Source organism: Macrobrachium nipponense, chromosome 33, assembly GCF_015104395.2.
Source record: "Macrobrachium nipponense isolate FS-2020 chromosome 33, ASM1510439v2, whole genome shotgun sequence".
NCBI classification, from domain to species: Eukaryota; Metazoa; Arthropoda; class Malacostraca; order Decapoda; family Palaemonidae; genus Macrobrachium; species Macrobrachium nipponense.
The window spans coordinates 637,406-655,180 of NC_087219.1; positions in this window are offsets into that span (position 1 = coordinate 637,406).

A 17,775-nucleotide genomic window follows, 5' to 3' on the forward strand; every position below is an offset into this window, starting at 1 on the left:
GGAAGCATACAAGGCTGGTGGACCTGAAGGCTTTTGGGGGTCTGCTGGAAGTACTGTGCTCTGGAAGCTTATTAATGGCTGGTTGACTGAAGGCAGTTGGGGGGTTGCTGGAAGTACTCTACTGTGGACTCATCCGAGTCTGGTGGACTGAAAGCAGTGGGGGGGCTGCTGGAAGTATTCTACTGTGAAGCATCCAAGGCTGGTGGACTGAAAGCAGTGGGGGGCTGCTGGAAGTAGTCTACTGTGAAGCATCCAAGGCTGGTGGACTGAATGCAGTGGGTGGGCTGCTGGAAGTACTCTACTGTGGAAGCATCCAAGGCTGGTGGACTGAAGGAAGTTGGTGGGCTGCTGGAAGTACTCTGCTCTGGAAGCATACAAGGCTGGTGGACTGAAGGCTTTTGGGGGTCTGCTGGAAGTACTGTGCTCTGGAAGCTTATATGGCTGGTTGACTGAAGGCAGTTGGGGGGTTGCTGGAAGTACTCTACTGTGAAGCATCCAAGGCTGGTGGACTGAAAGCATTGGGGGGCTGCTGGAAGTACTCTACTGTGAAGCATCCAAGGCTGGGGGACTGAAAGCAGTGGGGGGCTGCTGGAAGTAGTCTACTGTGAAGCATCCAAGGCTGGTGGACTGAATGCAGTGGGGGGGCTGCTGGAAGTACTCTACTGTGGAAGCATCCAAGGCGGGTGGACTGAAGGCAGTTGGGGGCTGCTGGAAGTACTCTACTGTTGAAGCATCCAAGGCTGGTGGACTTAAGGCAGTTAGGGTGTTGCTGGAAGTGCTCTGCTCTGGAAGCATCCAAGACTTGTGGACTGAAGGCAGTTGGGGTGCTACTGGAAGAACTCTACTCTGGAAGCATACAAGGCTGGTGGACTGAAGGCAGTTGGGGGGCTGCTGGAAGTAGTCTACTCAGGAAGCATGCAAGGCTGGTGGACTGAAGGCAGTTGGGGGCTGCTTGAAATATTCTACTCTGTAAGCATATAAGGCTGGTGTACTGAAGGCATTTAGGGGGCTGCTGGAAGTACTGTGTTCTGGAAGCATATAAGACTGGTGGACTGAAGGCAGTTGGGGGCTGCTGGAAGTACTCTGCTATGGAAGCATACAAGGCTGGTGGACTGAAGGCAGTTGGGGGGGCTGCTGGAAGAACTCTACTGTGGAAGCATACAAGGCTGGTGGAGTGAAGGCAGTTGGGGGGCTGCTGGAAGTACTCTACTCTGGAAGCATCCAAGTCTGGTGGACTGAAGGCAGTTGGGGGGCTGCTGGAAGTACTCTGGTCAGGAAGCATACAAGTCTGGTGGACTAAAGGCAGTTGGGGGGCTGCTGGAAGTACTCTGGTCAGGAACCATCCAAGGCTGGTGGACTGAAGGCAGTTAGGGGGCTGCTGGAAGTACTCTACTCTGGAACACCAAGTCTGGGTGGACTGAGGCCGTTTAGGGGGCTTGCTGAAGTATCTATTCTGGAAAGCATCCAAGGCTTGGTGGACTGAAGGCATTTGGGGGGCTGTTGGAAGTACTTTTACTCTGGAAGCACCAAGGCTGGTGGACTGAGGCAGTTAGGTGGCTGCTGGAAGGTACTCTACTCTGGAAGCAGCCAGTCTTGTGTACTGAAGGCAGTTAGGGGGCTGCTGGAAGTACTCTATTTCTGGAAGCCATCCAAGGCTGGTGGAATGAAGGCCGGTGGGGGGCTGTTGCAGTACTTTAACTCTGGAAGCATCCAAGGCTGGTGGACTGAAGGCAGTAGGGGGGCTGCTGGAGGTACTCTACTCTGGAAGCATCCAAGTCTGGTGGACTGAAGGCAGTTAGGGGGCTGCTGGAAGTACTCCATTCTGGAAGCATCTAAGGCTGGTGGACTGAAGTCAGTTGGGGGGGCTGTTGGAAGTACTCTACTCTGGAAGCATCCAAGTCTGGTGGACTGAAGGCAGTTCGGGGTCTGCTGGAAGTACTTTACTCTGGAAGCATTCCAAAAGTCTGTAGACTGAAGGGCAGTTTGGGGGGCCCTGCTGAAGTACTCTGGTCTGGGAGCAATCCAAGTCTGTGGGAACTGAAGGCAGTTGGGGGCTGCTGGAAGTACTCTATTCTGGAAGCATCCAAGGCTTTTGGTGACTGAGGCAGTTGGGGGGCTGCGGAAGTACTTTACTCTGGAAGCATCCAAGCTGGTGGACTGAAGGCAGTTTGGGGGGCTGCTGGAAGTACTCTATTCTGGAAAGCATCCAAGGTCTGGTGGGACTGAAGGCAGTTAGGGGGGCGGCTGCTGAAGTACTCTATTCTGGAAGCATCCAAGGCTAAGTGGACTGAAGGCAGTTTGGGGGGCTGTTGGAAGTACTCTACTCTGGAAGCATCCAAGTCGGTGGGACTGAAGGCAGTTTTAGGGGGCAGGGCTGGATGGAATACTCATTCTGGAAGCATCCAAGGCTGGTGGACTGAAGGCAGTTGGGGGGGGGGCTGCTGGAAGTACTCTATTCTGGAAGCATCCAAGTCTGGTGGACCGAAGGCAGTTAGGGGGCTGCTGGAAGTACTCTGTTCTGGAAGCATTCAAGGCTGGTGGACTGAAGGCAGTTAGGGGGCTGCTGGAAGTACTCTGTTCTGGAAGCACCCAAGGCTGGTGGACTGAAGGCAGTTGGGTGGTTTGCTGGAAGTACTCTACTTCTGGAGCATCCAAGGCTGTGTGGACTGAAGGCATTTGGGTGGGGGTTTGCTGGAATTACTCTACTCTGGAAGCATCAAGGCTGGTGGACTGAAGGCAGGTTGGGGGGTTTGGGGGGCTTGGGGAATTACTCTACTCTGGAAGCATCCAAGCTGGTGGACTGGAAGCAGTTGGGGGGTTGCTGGAATTACTCTACTCTGGAAGCATCCAAGGCTGGTGGACTGAAGGCAGTTGGGGGGTTGCTGGAATTACTCTACTCTGGAAGCATCCAAGGCTGGTGGACTGAAGGCAGTTGGGGGGTTGCTGGAATTACTCTACTCTGGAAGCATCCAAGGCTGGTGGACTGAAGGCAGTTGGGTGGTTGCTGGAATTACTCTACTCTGGAAGCATCCAAGGCTGGTGGACTGAAGGCAGTTGGGTGGTTGCTGGAAGTACTCTACTCTGGAAGCATCCAAGGCTGGTGGACTGAAGGCAGTTGGGTGGTTGCTGGAATTCCTTACTCTGAAGCATCAAGGCTGGCGGTGGACTGAAGGCAGTTGGGGGGTTGCTGGATTACTCTACTCGGAAGCATCCAAGGCTGGTGGACGAAGCAGTGGGGGGTTGCTGGAAGGTAACTCTACACTCTAAAGGCATCCAAGGCTGTGGGATGAGGGGCAGTTGGGGGCTGGTGGAGGTAATACAACTATGTGAAGCATCCAAGGCTGGGGTGGGACTGAAGGCATTGGGGGGTTGCTGGAAGTAACTACTCTTGGGGGAGCATACAAGCTGGTGGACTCTGAAGCAGTACAAGGCCTGGTGGACTGAAGGCAGTTGGGGGCCTGCTGGAAGTACTCTACTCTAGAAGCATATAAGGCTGGTGCTCTGAAGGCAGTTGGGGGCTGTTGGAAGTACTATGCTCTGGAAGCATACAAGGCTGGTGGACTGAAGGTAGTTTGGGGGGTTGCTGGAAGTACTCTGCTCTGGAAGCATCCAAGGCTGGTGGACTGAATGCAGTTAGGGGGCTGCTGGAAGTACTCTACTCTTGAAGCATTTAAGGCTGATGGACTGAAAGCAGTGGGGGGGGGGGGGCTGCTGGAAGTATTCTATTTTAGAAGCATCCAAGGCTGGTGGACTGAATGCAGTGGGGGGGCTGCTGGAAAAACTCTACTCTGGAAGCATGCAAGGCTGGTTGACTGAAGGCATTTGGGGTGCTGCTGGAAGTACTCTACTGGAAGCATCTAAGGCTGGTGGACTGAAGGCAGTTGGGGGGCTGCTGGAAGTACTCTATTCTGGAGGCATCCAAGGCTGGTGGACTGAAGGCAGTTGGGGGCTGCTGGAAGTACTCTGCTCTGGAAGCATCCAAGGCTGGTGGACTGAAAGTAGTTTGGGGGCTGCTGGAAGTACTCTGCTTTGGATCTAAAGCCCGGGACGCAGTGTTACCATACAAAAACACCACAGGCGGATGGGCAGATGGAAAAAAACAAAGTATAATTCATCATAATTTAGTTTGCGGTGAAGTTTTCATTCTTATATCCCTATAGAAATTTGTCCGCTGTCTTAGTTGATCATGTATAATGATTATAATTATTTTCATGACCCCAGAGGAACTATAGTGAAATCTTCTTGTGACAGACAGTCTAAATAAATAGAATAAAGGAATAAAAAAAAGGAAAAAAAAGTCTGCTCAATACGGGGCGAAAGCTTTCATTCTGGCCCAATAGCGAATCATAGGTCGAGGAAACCCGAGGAGATAGTCGGGATGTGAAAGTTGCCTCTTGTTACTTTTAAATCTTCTTTTATAGATTAGATATGTATCAAAACTCAGTTGCTTCGTCATTTCATATTTCTATGCATATTAATGAATGTAAATCGTTGAAATTGCTTATTTATCGATCGTAAATGACGATAAGTTTGAAGGAAAGTTGCCAGTTACTGCCTTCTTTTGAATTAGAGCAAACAGCAATTCAGCATTATCACCATACCGTGTGAGTAGCGATCTCATATACTTATATTTTGATTGATAAATTCGGCATTAAATCAGCATTTCTATGAATTATCCAATAAAATAACTTATTTTTTATTTACCTTTATAAAAATAAACTTTTTATTATATAAGTTCTATCATAAAAACTAATAAATTTTGTTTTGAAAAAGTAAGGCAGTGACGTCATCTTTCATTCATAAATACGAATACCGATGAGAAGTTAACAGTACAAAGTGGCCCTTTTTCTTATTCATCGTTGATTAACTCTTGTAATTAACATGTAGTTTTTACTTTCATGAGATATAAAGTAAAAGATGGCGTTATTATTGAGGCAACTTCTTCGTAACCACACATCATAAAGGGTTCCTCCGACTGAGTGAGATTGTGGTGGGAAAGTTTTCGTACCTGATTGGCTGTCAATTACGTCGTCAACACCGCCTCTGATTGGCTGTAGTTCATGTTTACTATAGGTGTGTCCGTCTCTGCCGACGAATTTTTTCAGTGTAACCACAGATCGAAGTAAGAACATGCAAGCAATTCCTTTTATATGCTCTTTTTAAGAGCAATATTATAGATAAAAGTTTAAAATATTTTACTTTTTTTATATGAACACTTTTTAAAATTTATAATACTAATTCATAACGGTTTTTAAGTGTCTAAACTACACAGATTCGTCTATGGTTTTCCAAGCAGCCGGTGTGGTTTGCAATATAACCATACAAAAATAAAAGCTATCCATAAGGTTCTTCCCTTTCGTGCTGTCTTTTAAGCAATTACAATTTATCATATTTTAGGATATCTATTTAATTAAGAATAAAAAGCTATTGAATGATCCAAAAAAGCAATTTCAAATACATCAGATACAATTTTATAAGGTTGTTTTACGGGAGTGTTTGGCAGCAGTGTATAGAGTTTCTGTGTGTGTGTATAGAAATTTAGGAATGGATTACCATAGTGGTTTCCATGGCAACCACGGTTTTAGTTTTAACTTTTTGAATAAGAAACTATACATTAGAACTAAATATTCATGATGTTTTTTGCATGCACTATATTAATAGTAATCAATGGTTAATTTTGATTGAAATTGTCGAGTAAATAAAAGAAAAATAGTCTAATTAAGGTACTTATGTGTAATGGAAAGGCAATACAGTATACTCATGTTTGCATAATAATTAAAAAATAGAATACTTGGTAACTTTTGTTATTAATAAATCTGTTATTAAACTTTTATTTAAGATTAATCGAACTCTGAATGGCTCTAATTACAATCAGTTTCGGTTATTCAATTGATTGAATAAAGCAAATGAAACGAAATAGGAAAAAATCACTTTTAAAATCCTTACTGTGGTCTTTTTGAGTTGTGGCATCTGACAACAATTGGTTGGAACGTCGTCAACATCAGCTGCAGCCAATCACAGCCTGTGTTTATGACGTCATTAGTAGCCAATCTGTGTGCAGATACTTTCCCGCAGAGAGAGAGAGAGAGAGAGAGATTTCCGTACACAGCTGTCATCTAAGGAATTGACCACCGATAATCGGGAATGCTGAAGACACCTTTTCAATTTAAAAATGGTTAACTCAACTAATTCCCGCACTATGATTATTCAAGATATAATACAGTCGTATTTCGAGTAAAAGTGACGATAAATCCGTAATATTCTCGTACACGATAAAGCTTCAGGTAATAAAGAAAATTTAAATACTGATTATAAGACAAATTAAGGCCTAGATAAGACGAAATCAATCGTGAATAACTCACTGAACTCGTCGATTTTAAGAACAACACAATTATCGAAAAAATTACTAATTTGCTTTGTTATTACCAAAAGATGACGCTGACGTTATCCTCTATTACGTAACTTATTTAGGTTAAATTTCGGCTTAAATCGCTTTGTATAACGAAAAATAACCTAATTTCCTGCCCGAAACATTGAAATTAAATCAAACCCATTAGTTACAAAGTTTATCGTCTTCATTTTTGGCACCTTTTACGAATACGTAAACTTTAAACGCCATTATCGCCGTAAATGTTAATACAATCTAACCGACATCTCTTTCAAAATACATAAAAAACGATACGAAATTTTCTATATCAGTAAATAGCAAATGTATCGTAATAACGGTATTTTGGGCCCATTCGATTGACCGCCCTTGAAGACATGAACTTTAAATGGCATTTTCTCTGTAAATATTAAAATAATCTAACTGCAATGGGGCGTGAAATGCGTCAAATAGAATACTTAACCATTGGCAATAGTAATATATAGTATAAACATCGTAATAACAGTATTTTAGGCATATTTAATAACCGTCCTCGAAGCGAAACTTCGTTTTTTTTTTTCGATAATAGGTGGCTATAGTGTTCCTGACCCCATAAAACGAATATAATATTTTTTTCGAATTCAGAGGTAGTTGAATAATAAGTTACGTTGACGTCGAATAAGACGTCATTGGATGTCAATTATGCAATGCCAGCAAGAAAAAGTTAGTTAGGGGAAATGCAAATTTGAAAAGTTTATTAGAAGTTATTTAAGTGTTTCATAAGAGTGGCAGCTTTACGTAGAGTCGAAACAATAGTATAATTCTCCGTAAAATGTGGTTACGATGACTGTTTTGTGTCAGGAAAAGAAACTGTTTTATTTATCGTTACTAGAACTGGCGTCACGAGAGAGAGAGAGAGAGAGAGAGAGAGAGAGAGAGAGAGAGAGAGAGAGAGGCTGACACAATTCACATAAGCGTTGAGGTTGTAGCGTCGAATAAGACGTTTTTAGAAGTCAATTGATGCGAAGCTCATAAGAAAGTTAGTTGCGAGTGATATAAGTGTTTGATGAGACTAAAAGCCGCCTCCTTCCTGGACAGTTACTCAAAACACGTTTTGAATTTTCATGAGAAGCTTCTGTTCCTCTCTCCCGTCGCCTGCTCTGGGGAAGAAAGACTCTGGGGAAGAAAGACTCTGGGGAAGAAAGACTCTGGGGAAGAAAGACTCTGGGGAAGAAAGTTCTGGGGAAGAAAGACTCTGGGGAAGAAATGCTCTTGGGAAGATAGACTCTGGGGAAGAAAGACTCTGGGGAAGAAAGACTCTTGAGAAGATAGACTCTAGGGAAGAAACACTCTGGGGAAGAAATGCTCTTGAGCCGATCACAACCCTGACGAGTATAAACACCAGTTACTGAGTTAACCATATTAAAATGATACCGCCATTCAGGTAAAATACCTCTTAAAACTTTAAAAACAAACACGAACTTCGTAAACATACTCATCTTTGACCTTCAACCATTCCAGCTTTTTCAGAACAGGAGAAATATGAGCGTACTTCCTAATATCGCCTACAGCTACTCTAGCAGCGAAATTACACATTTTTTGAATTTTGTCGAGATGGACATTATTAGTGCACCCCCATACCTTAAAACAATAGTGGATGAGGCTCACTACTAGTGACTGAACAACAATCAGGCGCGTGGAAGGTTCAAAATGATCTTTTATTCTGTTCAAATAAATAAGTATGTCCGTCGCCTTTTTACACACCTCTCAATATGAGAGTCAAAAGTCATAAAACGGTCAAATAAACACCTAAGTTTTTCACAACTTTCATAGGTCTGATAACATTGCCATTGAAATTTACCCTCACATTTTCATCTATGGCCGACATATATTGTCTTGAACCTATAAAAATGCACTGAGTTTTATTTTCGTTTAATAGGAGGCCATGTCTCTGAAAATATGTCTTGCATTCATGTTGCATATGTCCCCTTCAAGTATGATCTGAGTATCATCAGCATACTGGATAACGAAAACACCAGGTAGAGATTCCGCCAAATCGTTAGCAAAAATAACAACCAATATTGATCCTAAGATGGATCCTTGCGGGGCCCCAGAGGTTATCTCACATCTAGATGACAATGTGTCCCTTAACTTTACTGACTGGAATCGATTAGTGAGATAACTATCAAACCAGGATGGATCTATTCTTAGACTTATACATTTCTCTAATAGGACTTTGTGATTCACGCTATCAAAGGCTTTGGATAGATCCAGTAGTAGGAGCTGTGATATCTTTTTATTTTCTATGTTATTATATATTCGATCAGTTACCTTCAAAAGAGCTGTCTCAGTAGATATGGGCTGTCTCAGTAGACTCTAGGGAAGAAAGACTCTTGGGAAGATAGACTCTGGGGGAGAAAGACTCTGGGGAAGAAAGGCTCTTGGGAAGATAGACTCTGGGGAAGAAAGACCTTGGGAAGAAAGGCTCTTGGGAAGATAGACTCTGGGAAGAAACACTCTGGGGAAGAAAGGCTCTTGGGAAGATAGAATCTGGGGAAGAAAGACTCTGGTGAAGAAAAGCTCTGGGGAAGAAAGACTCTGGTTAGGAAAGACTCTGGGGAAGAAAGACTCTGGGGAAGAAAGACTCTTGGGAAGATATACTCAGGGGAAGAAAGACTCTGGGGAAGAAAGGCTCTTGGGAAGATAGACTCCAGGGAAGAAACACTCTGGGGAAGAAAGGCTCTTGGAAAGATAGACTCTGGGGAAGAAAGACTCTGGGGAAGAAAGGCTCTTGGGAAGATAGACTCTGGTGAAGAAAGACTCTGGGAAAGATAGACTCTGGGAAGAGGGGAAAGAACTCTTGGGAAGAGAAAGACTCTGGGGTGGGAAGAAATAAAGACTCTGGGAATGGGAAAGATAGACTCTGGGGAAGAAAGACTCTGGAGAAGAAAGACTCTTGGGAAGATAGACTCTGGGGAAGAAAGATTTCGGGAAAAAAGACTCTGGGGAAGAAAGACTCTGGGAAAGAAAGAATCTGGGGAAGAAAGACTCTTGGGAAGAAAGACTCTTAGGAAGATAGACTCTGGGGAAGAAAGACTCTGGGGAAGAAAGACTCTTGGGAAGATAGACTCTGGGGAAGAAAGACTCTGGGGAAGAAAGGCTCTTGGGAAGATAGACCCTGGGGAAGAAAGACCATGGGAAGAAAGACTCAGGGGAAGAAAAGCTCATGGGAAGAAAGACTCTGGGGAAGAAAGATAGACTCTGTGGAAGAAAGACTTTGGGGAAGAAAGACTCTCGGGAAGAAAGACTCGGGGAAGAAAGGCTCTGGGGAAGGAAGGCTCTGGGGAAGAAAGGCTTTGAGGAAGAAAGACTCTGGGGAAGAAAGACTCGGGGAAGAAAGACTTGGGGAAGTAAGGCTCTGGGGAAGGAAGACTCTTTGGAAGAAAGACTCGGGGAAGAAAGGCTCTGGGGAAGGAAGGCTCTGGGAAGAAAGACTCTGGGGAAGAAAGACTATGAGAAGAAAGGCTCTGGGAAAGGAAGGCTCTTGGTAAGAAAGGATTTGGATAAGGAAGACTATGGGGAAGAGCGGCTCTGGGGAAGAGAGACTCCGGGGAAGAAAGACTCCGGGGAAGAAAGACTCCAATGAAGAAAGACTCCAAGGAAGAAAGGCCCTGGGGAAGAAAGACTCTGGCGAAGAAAGACTCTGGGAAGAAAGGCTCTTGGGAAGGAAGGCTTTGGGGAAGAAAGTCTCTGGGGAAGAAAGACTCTTCGGGTGAAAGACTCTGGGGAAGGAAGGCTCCGGGGAAGAAAGGCTCCGGGGAAAAAAGACTCTTGTGAAGAAAGACTCCGGGGAAGAAAGACATTGGGGAAGAAAGACTCTGGGGAAGAAAGACATTGGGGAAGAAAGGCTCAGGGGAAGGAAGGCTCTGGGGAAGAAAAGTTTGGGGAAGAAAGACTCTGGGGAAGAAAGACTCTGTGGAAGAAATACACCAGGGAAGAAAAACTCTGGGGAAGTCTCTGGGGAAGAAAGACTGAGAAGAAAGGCTCTGTGGAAGGAAGGGTCTGGGAAGAAAGGTTCTGGGGAAGAAAGACTCTGGGGAAGAAAGACTCTGGGGAAGAAAGACTCTGGGGAAGAAAAGCTTTGGGGAAGAAAGACTCTGGGGAAGAAAAGCTTTGGGGAAGAAAGACTCTGGGGAAGAAAAGCTTTGGGGAAGAAAGACTCTGGGGAAGAAAAGCTTTGGGGAGAAAGACTCTGGGGAAGCTTTGGGGAAAAAGAAAGACTCTGGGGAAGAAAAACTCTGGGGAAGAAAAGCTTTGGGGAAGAAAGACTCTGGGGAAGGAAGGCTCTGGGGAAGAAAAGCTTTGGGGAAGAAAGACTCTGGGGAAGAAAGTCTTTGTGGAAGAAAGACTCTGGGGAAGAGAGGCTCTGGGGAAGAAAGACTCAGGGGAAGAAAGACTCTGAGGAAGAAAGACTCTGAGGAAGAAAGACTCTGAGGAAGAAAATCTTTGGGGAAGAAAGACTCTGGGGAAGAAAAGCTTTGGGGAAGAAAGACTCTGGGGAAGAAAAGCTTTGGGGAAGAAAGACTCTGGGGAAGAAAAACTCTGGGGAAGAAAAGCTTTGGGGAAGAAAGACTCTGGGGAAGAAAGGATCTGGGGAAGGAAGGCTCTCAGGAAGAAAGGCTTTTTGGGAAGAAAGACTCTGGGGAAGAAAGTCTTTGTGGAAGAAAGACTCTGGGGAAGAGAGGCTCTGGAAAGAAAGACTCTGGGGAAGAAAGACTCTGAGGAAGAGAGGCTCCAGAAAGAAAGACTCTGGGGAAGAAAGACCCTGTGGAAGAAAGACTCTGTGGAAGAAAGGCTCTGTGGAAGAAATAGTCTGGGGAAGAAAGACTCTGTGGAAGAAAGACTCTGGGAAAGAAAGACTCTAGGGAAGAAAGACTCTGGGGAAGAAAGGCTCTGGGGAAGATAGGCTCTGGGGAAGAAAGACTCCAGGAAGAAAGGCTCTGGGGAAGAAAGACTCTGGGGAAGAAAGACTCTGTGGAAGAAAGACTCTGTGGAAGAAAGGCTCTGGGGAAGAAAGACTCTGGGGAAGAAATAATGATAATGATAATAATAAGCTTTATTCCAATATTTACATTGGCTATTACAATAAATACAAATTACATTGTAGTTTACATTTAAAAATCAGATATTTACATGTGCCTTCATAAAAATTTACATCATTATAAAACATAAAACCTTAGATTTACTTTATACATCTTTAAGAACAATAAAGAATTTGTGACATATATAGGTACATCATAAAAGTAATTAAAACATTGAAAATTTTGCATATAAAATATGAATCTTTTTATAATAGTACTTGAGGCTCAATAAAATTCTTACCTTGATAAAATATTTGCTATAGAAGTTACAGCATATCTCTCTATAATATTAAAATTATCTTTAGCATGATTATGACATTTCGATTTCAAAATTGCTTATGAATTACAGGTACTTATAAAACTAGAGTTATGAGCATTTATCTTAAAATAGAATCTAAAATTCATAAATAGTCTGCTAAAATGGAGTAAAAGTGTAAAAGAGCTCAATTAAAATATATATAAAGTTTTACTATGAAAATTATTTGGACAATAGATACTTTTTCAAATTCAGTTTAAAAGAGTTAATATTAGTTAATGCTTTTAGTTGGTTTGGCAGTTTGTTCCACACTGATGGACCCCGCACAACAAATGCTCTGCTTCCGAGATCAGTGTTGGTTCTTGAAACAAAAAGGTCATCATTAAATCTAGTTTGTCTGTTACGTCTATCTCCAACTCTTATTAGATTAAAAAGCCATGGTGGAATTAGATTAAGTAAAATTTTAAAGATCATGACACATAAATCAAAATCAATCTTCTGTTTGATTGTCAGCCATTGCAAGTTATTTAAAATTGGAGTTGCATGGTCATACTTCTTGGCTTTCCCATCAATTACTTTTGCTGCAAAGTTTTGAAGCCTCTGTATCCGCTGCAGTTGCTGCTTAGTTGTCGAGCCCCAGATCTTTAAACAGTAGTCAAGAATGCTCACGGCAAGAGACCGAACGACCATTCCCGCATTTCACTATCAAATCGGTCCTTAATTCTATTTAAGTATATTAAAGTACCATTTACCTTCCTACAAACTTCATCTATATGACCGTCAAATAGCATATACTGGTCAAAATATACCCCAAGATTTTTTACTTTAATGCTTTTCTCAATTGCAAATCCACTGAAATTTATTTTTGTGTCTTCAGGAATTTGGGATATGAACTGCCTAGAGCCAATGAATATACATTTAGTTTTAGACTCATTAATATTTAATCCATTAATTTGAAAATAACATCTCGCCATTTCTAATATTCTTTCTGCGCTTACTATCAAGTTTAGTTCATTTATAGTTCCAGTCATTAGAAGTTGACTGTCATCTGCGAACTGAACCAAGATGCAGTCTCGTACAGCAGTAGCCATATCATTTATATAAATTAGGAAAAGTATTGGCCCCAAAATAGATCCCTGTGGAACTCCGAATTCTACTGGTTTAGGGGAGGATATAACATCGCCTAATCTAACTGACTGGTAACGATTTTCTAGATAGCTTTTAAACCAGAGAGGGTCAATTTTTAATTGTGTACATTTATGAAGTAAAATATTGTGGCTAACGCTATCGAAAGCTTTAGAAAGATCCAATAGAATTAGTAAAGATATCTTTTTTTCGTCGATATTTCTGTAAATAGTTTCTGTAACTTTCAATAACGCAGTTTCAGTAGATAGATGAGACCTAAATCCATGTTGAGTGTGAGACAGTAAATCATTTTCCTCGAGATATTTGATGAGTTGAATTGACACAATCTTTTCTAGAATTTTAGATATGATGGGCAAAAGTGATATTGGTCTGTAATTCTCTACATTATCTGCATCACCACTCTTTAAAAAGGGCAGAACGTGGGGCAACTTCCAGTCACTTGGATAAAGGCAAGTCACTATAAAGGTATTTACTATGACAGTTAAGTAAAACGCAATTATCGGTAAGGCGTCCCGAATGAAACGGAGGGATATCATATCAGATCCATAGGCTCCCGTGTCATTAAGCTCCCCAACTACTAAAGTAACTGTTTCGACATCAACTGGCTGTGGCCTAAAAAAGTCATTAAAATTCTCATTAACTATATTCGACTCATTTCTTAAAAGTTGTGAAGTGTTGTTCCTAACTAGATTTTGCTGAGATTTTTCAAAGGCTGTCCTACCAACACTTGAGAAATACTGGTTGAACTCTTCTACTTTTTCCTTCTTATCATTATAATCAGGTAAAAGGGCATTATTATTCTTGGGGATCATTTCACGAACTATTTTCCATTTATTAGGCACATTGCCATTACAGTTACGAAATTTATTTTTAAAGTTTTCCGACTTACTAGCTTTAAGCAAAGTATCAACCCGTTTCTTTTCGTTTTTGTAATGAGCTTGTAGTGTTTCGTTCTGTATATCTGTTTTAGCTCTCCTTTGTAGGTCATCTCTAGCTTTCATTTCTGCTTTAAGGTTATTGTTTATCCAAGGGGCTGGGGGGCGGGTAATTTCTTGGGTCAAGCAGCAAACAAAGGTTTTGGTAAGAGTTTTTTACGTAAAGATACATTTTTAAAAGTTTCTTTAAGATAATCAAAGGAGGGTGCCAAAGCCTTTGGATGCCGGTAGACACACCCAACAATAAAGGATGGTAATTTCTTATGCTGTATACTAATACAGACGTCCTCAACACCATTAGCTTTCTCTACATCTGTCAATATTTTATTAACCTTCAAATCATTTCTAACATATACTAATGTTCCTTCCCCTTTTCCATAGTCACACCTATATACATTAAAATTCTTAACATGAATGAACTTATCTTGAACAGACAAATCTAACCAGGTTTCACTTACACAAAGAATGTCTATGTTTCTTTCCAGTATTAACAGTTCTATTTCATCAATATGGGCTAATAATGACTGTGCATTTATGTGTTCTATAGTTAACTGATTACGTATTTCCCTCCTTACAGTAGTCGCTTCTATAGTATCACCTGGGGCACATTCTTCTTGGCCATTTTCCTGCTGAACATAGCTAGAGCATATACGCCCTTTGTGTCCCAATCTGTAACAAATACTGCACTTAATTCTGTGGTCGTATCTGCATTGCCCTTGACGGTGGTTAAATTCACCACAATTGTAGCATCCAGCTGGTCTGTGTTGATAACGTTGGTTATGTTCGTCTCTTAACCCTTCTTCATTGTATCGCCTCTTGTAATTTCTGCTATCTGCTTGTTGATGGTTGCTATTTCGAGGTTGTCCTCCATTGAAAGCTGTTCTTTGATCTTGGCCGCGTTCACTTGTTGGCCGTCTTCCGAAAATCGAGGGGCGTTGATTTTTTCTTTGTTGTGTAATGGTTGGTTCTAACTGTGCATTTGTCCATTCATGTGACACCTTCATTTTTTTCCAGTCGTCACATAACTTTAGATATTGGCATTGCTTGTTGAATAAATCAAGTAGTCTTATGACACCACATCTGTTTAGGAAGATTCCAGGATTTTCATTATTCAGATGGAAACACATTTCATCCACCTCTCCAGTAGCTAGTTTCAAAGACAGTTCGCATTTCGTAATCGTTATACCGTTGTCTGTGCCCCATTCCACTAGTTGGCTATTGTGATGATTAATGATGTCCTCTAGTTCATTTGTTCGTAGAGTTGGAAATAGTTGGCATACCATAATTTCCATGTTCCCATTTACTTTCTTGAGCTCCGCAATAAGGATTCCCATATTATCCAGAATGTTAGACGGGGTTTCCTCTTCCAATACATCCTGCATACCACATACCAGAATACATCTTGCTGGCTCCCACTTCAGTTCTTCAGATACCCGACTTTTTAAAAGGTCGATGTTAGCTCCATTAATTGTTGTGATGAACGTGTGTTCTCCAAGATCAGATGATTTTATATCGTTCAAATTTGTATCTCCCAATATTAATGTACTGGCATCCTGAGTTTTAGCTTCCGTAGCATCATTTTTAGGTAACGTTCTTCTATCTCTCACATGTTCTTCTAAATGAGTTAGCCGGTCGTTTAATCTATTGATAGTGACATTTGCTGCTTTTATTATTTCATTCAATTCATCAATTTCTGTCGTCTTCTGGTCAAGTCTCTCCTTAATTTCAGTTATGTCTGTTTGAAGTTTTCTTATGACCTCGCTTTCTGTAGGTGGTACTTGAGGTGTTTGTTGAGAATTGATTTCCTCATTGTTGGGGTGATTTTCTCTATGAGTATTCATAATGAGATCAATGATTTCAAATTTACGACCCCATATATTCTTTAAACCCAGTTTTCTACAATATTTTTGCAGCTCAACCTTTGTATAGTTTTTGTCTAAAAATTCCCAAGTAGGGTTTTGTAAGCTTGGGGCAAGGGTACCCGAGGTAGAAATTTCACAAGCCATTTAGCCGTTTCTTTTCTCTCTCTCTCTCTCTCTCTCTCTGCTATTTGCCTTATCAAAAGTGGCTCAAATGAACGATAACATAAGAAAAACTGAGTCTCTGGATGGTACCTACTGCGCATGCGCGACCTTGGAAAATTTCTTGCAGAGGTCCTTTATACAGTAAAAGTTATATTTCAAAGCAAAAATTTACTAAGTTCTACAAAATAAGACACCATAAAATCACTATCATCATGATCACTGGTCACTGAGGAGCACTGTCATGCACTTAGTTTGGATAAAATACGTCACTATCCACAAGAAAATGTCCAAATAGAAGGGAGCGATTTCACTGGGTTTGCTAGGCAACAACGGATAGAGAGAAAAGCTCTGGGAAGAAAGACTCTGAGGAAGAAAGACTCTGGGGAATAACTTCTAATAAACTTTTCAAACTTGCATTACCCTTAACTAACTTTTTCTTCCTGGCATTGCATAATTGACATCCAATGACGTCTTATTCGACGTCAACGTAACTTATTATTCATCTACCTCTGAATTCGAAAAAAATATTACATTCGTTTTATGGGGTCAGGAACACTATAGCCACCTATTATCGAAAAAAAAACGAAGTTTCGCTTCGAGGACGGTTATTAAATATGCCTAAAATACTGTTATTGCGATGTTTATACTATATACTACTATTGCCAATGGTTAAGTATTCTATTTGACGCATTTCAAGACCCATTGCAGTTAGATTATTTTAATATTTACAGAGAAAATGCCATTTAAAGTTCATGTCTTCAAGGGCGGTCAATCGAATGGGCCCAAAATACCGTTATTACGATACATTTGCTATTTACTGATATAGAAAATTTCGTATCGTTTTTTATGTATTTTGAAAGAGATGTCGGTTAGATTGTATTAACATTTACGGAGATAATGGCGTTTAAAGTTTATTCGTAAAAGGCGCCAAAAATGAAGACGATAAACTTTGTAACTAAAGGGTTTGATTTAATATCAATGTTTCGGGGAAGAAATTAGGTTATTTTTCGTTATACAAAGCGATTTAAGCCGAAATTTAACCTAAATAAGTTACGTAATAGAGGATAACGTCAGCGTCATCTTTTGGTAATAACAAAGCAAATTAGTGATTTTTTCGATAATTGTGTTGTTCTTAAAATCGACGAGTTCAGTGAGTTATTCACGATTGATTTCGTCTTATCTAGGCCTTAATTTGTCTTATAATCAGTATTTAGATTTTCTTTATTACCTGAAGCTTTATCGTGTACGAGAATATTACGGATTTATCGAAATACGACCGAATTATATCTTGAATAATCATAGTGCCAGAATTAGTTGAGTTAACCATTTTTAAATTGTAAAGGTGTCTTCAGCATTCCCGATTATCGGCGGTCAAATCCTTAGATGACAGCTGTGTACGGAAATCTCTCTCTCTCTCTCTCTCTCTCTCTCTCTCTGCAGGAAAGTATCTGCACACACATTGGCTACTAATGACGTCATAAACACAGGCTGTGATTGGCTGCAGCTTATGTTGACGACGTTCCAACCAATTGTTGTCAGATGCCACAACTCAAAAAGACCACAGTAAGGATTTTAAAAGTGATTTTTTCCTATTTCGTTTCATTTGCTTTATTCAATCAATTGAATAACCGAAACTGGTTATAATTAGAGCCATTCAGAGTTCGATTAATCTTTAATAAAAGTTTAATAACAGATTTATTAATAACAAAAGTTACCAAGTATTCTATTTTTTAATTATTATGCAAACATGAGTATACTGTATTGCCTTTCCATTACACATAAGTACCTTAATTAGACTATTTTTCTTTTATTTACTCGACAATTTCAATCAAAATTAACCATTGATAACTATTAATATAGTGGATGCAAAAAAATCAGTTTCTAAAGGAATTTATCATGAATATTTAGT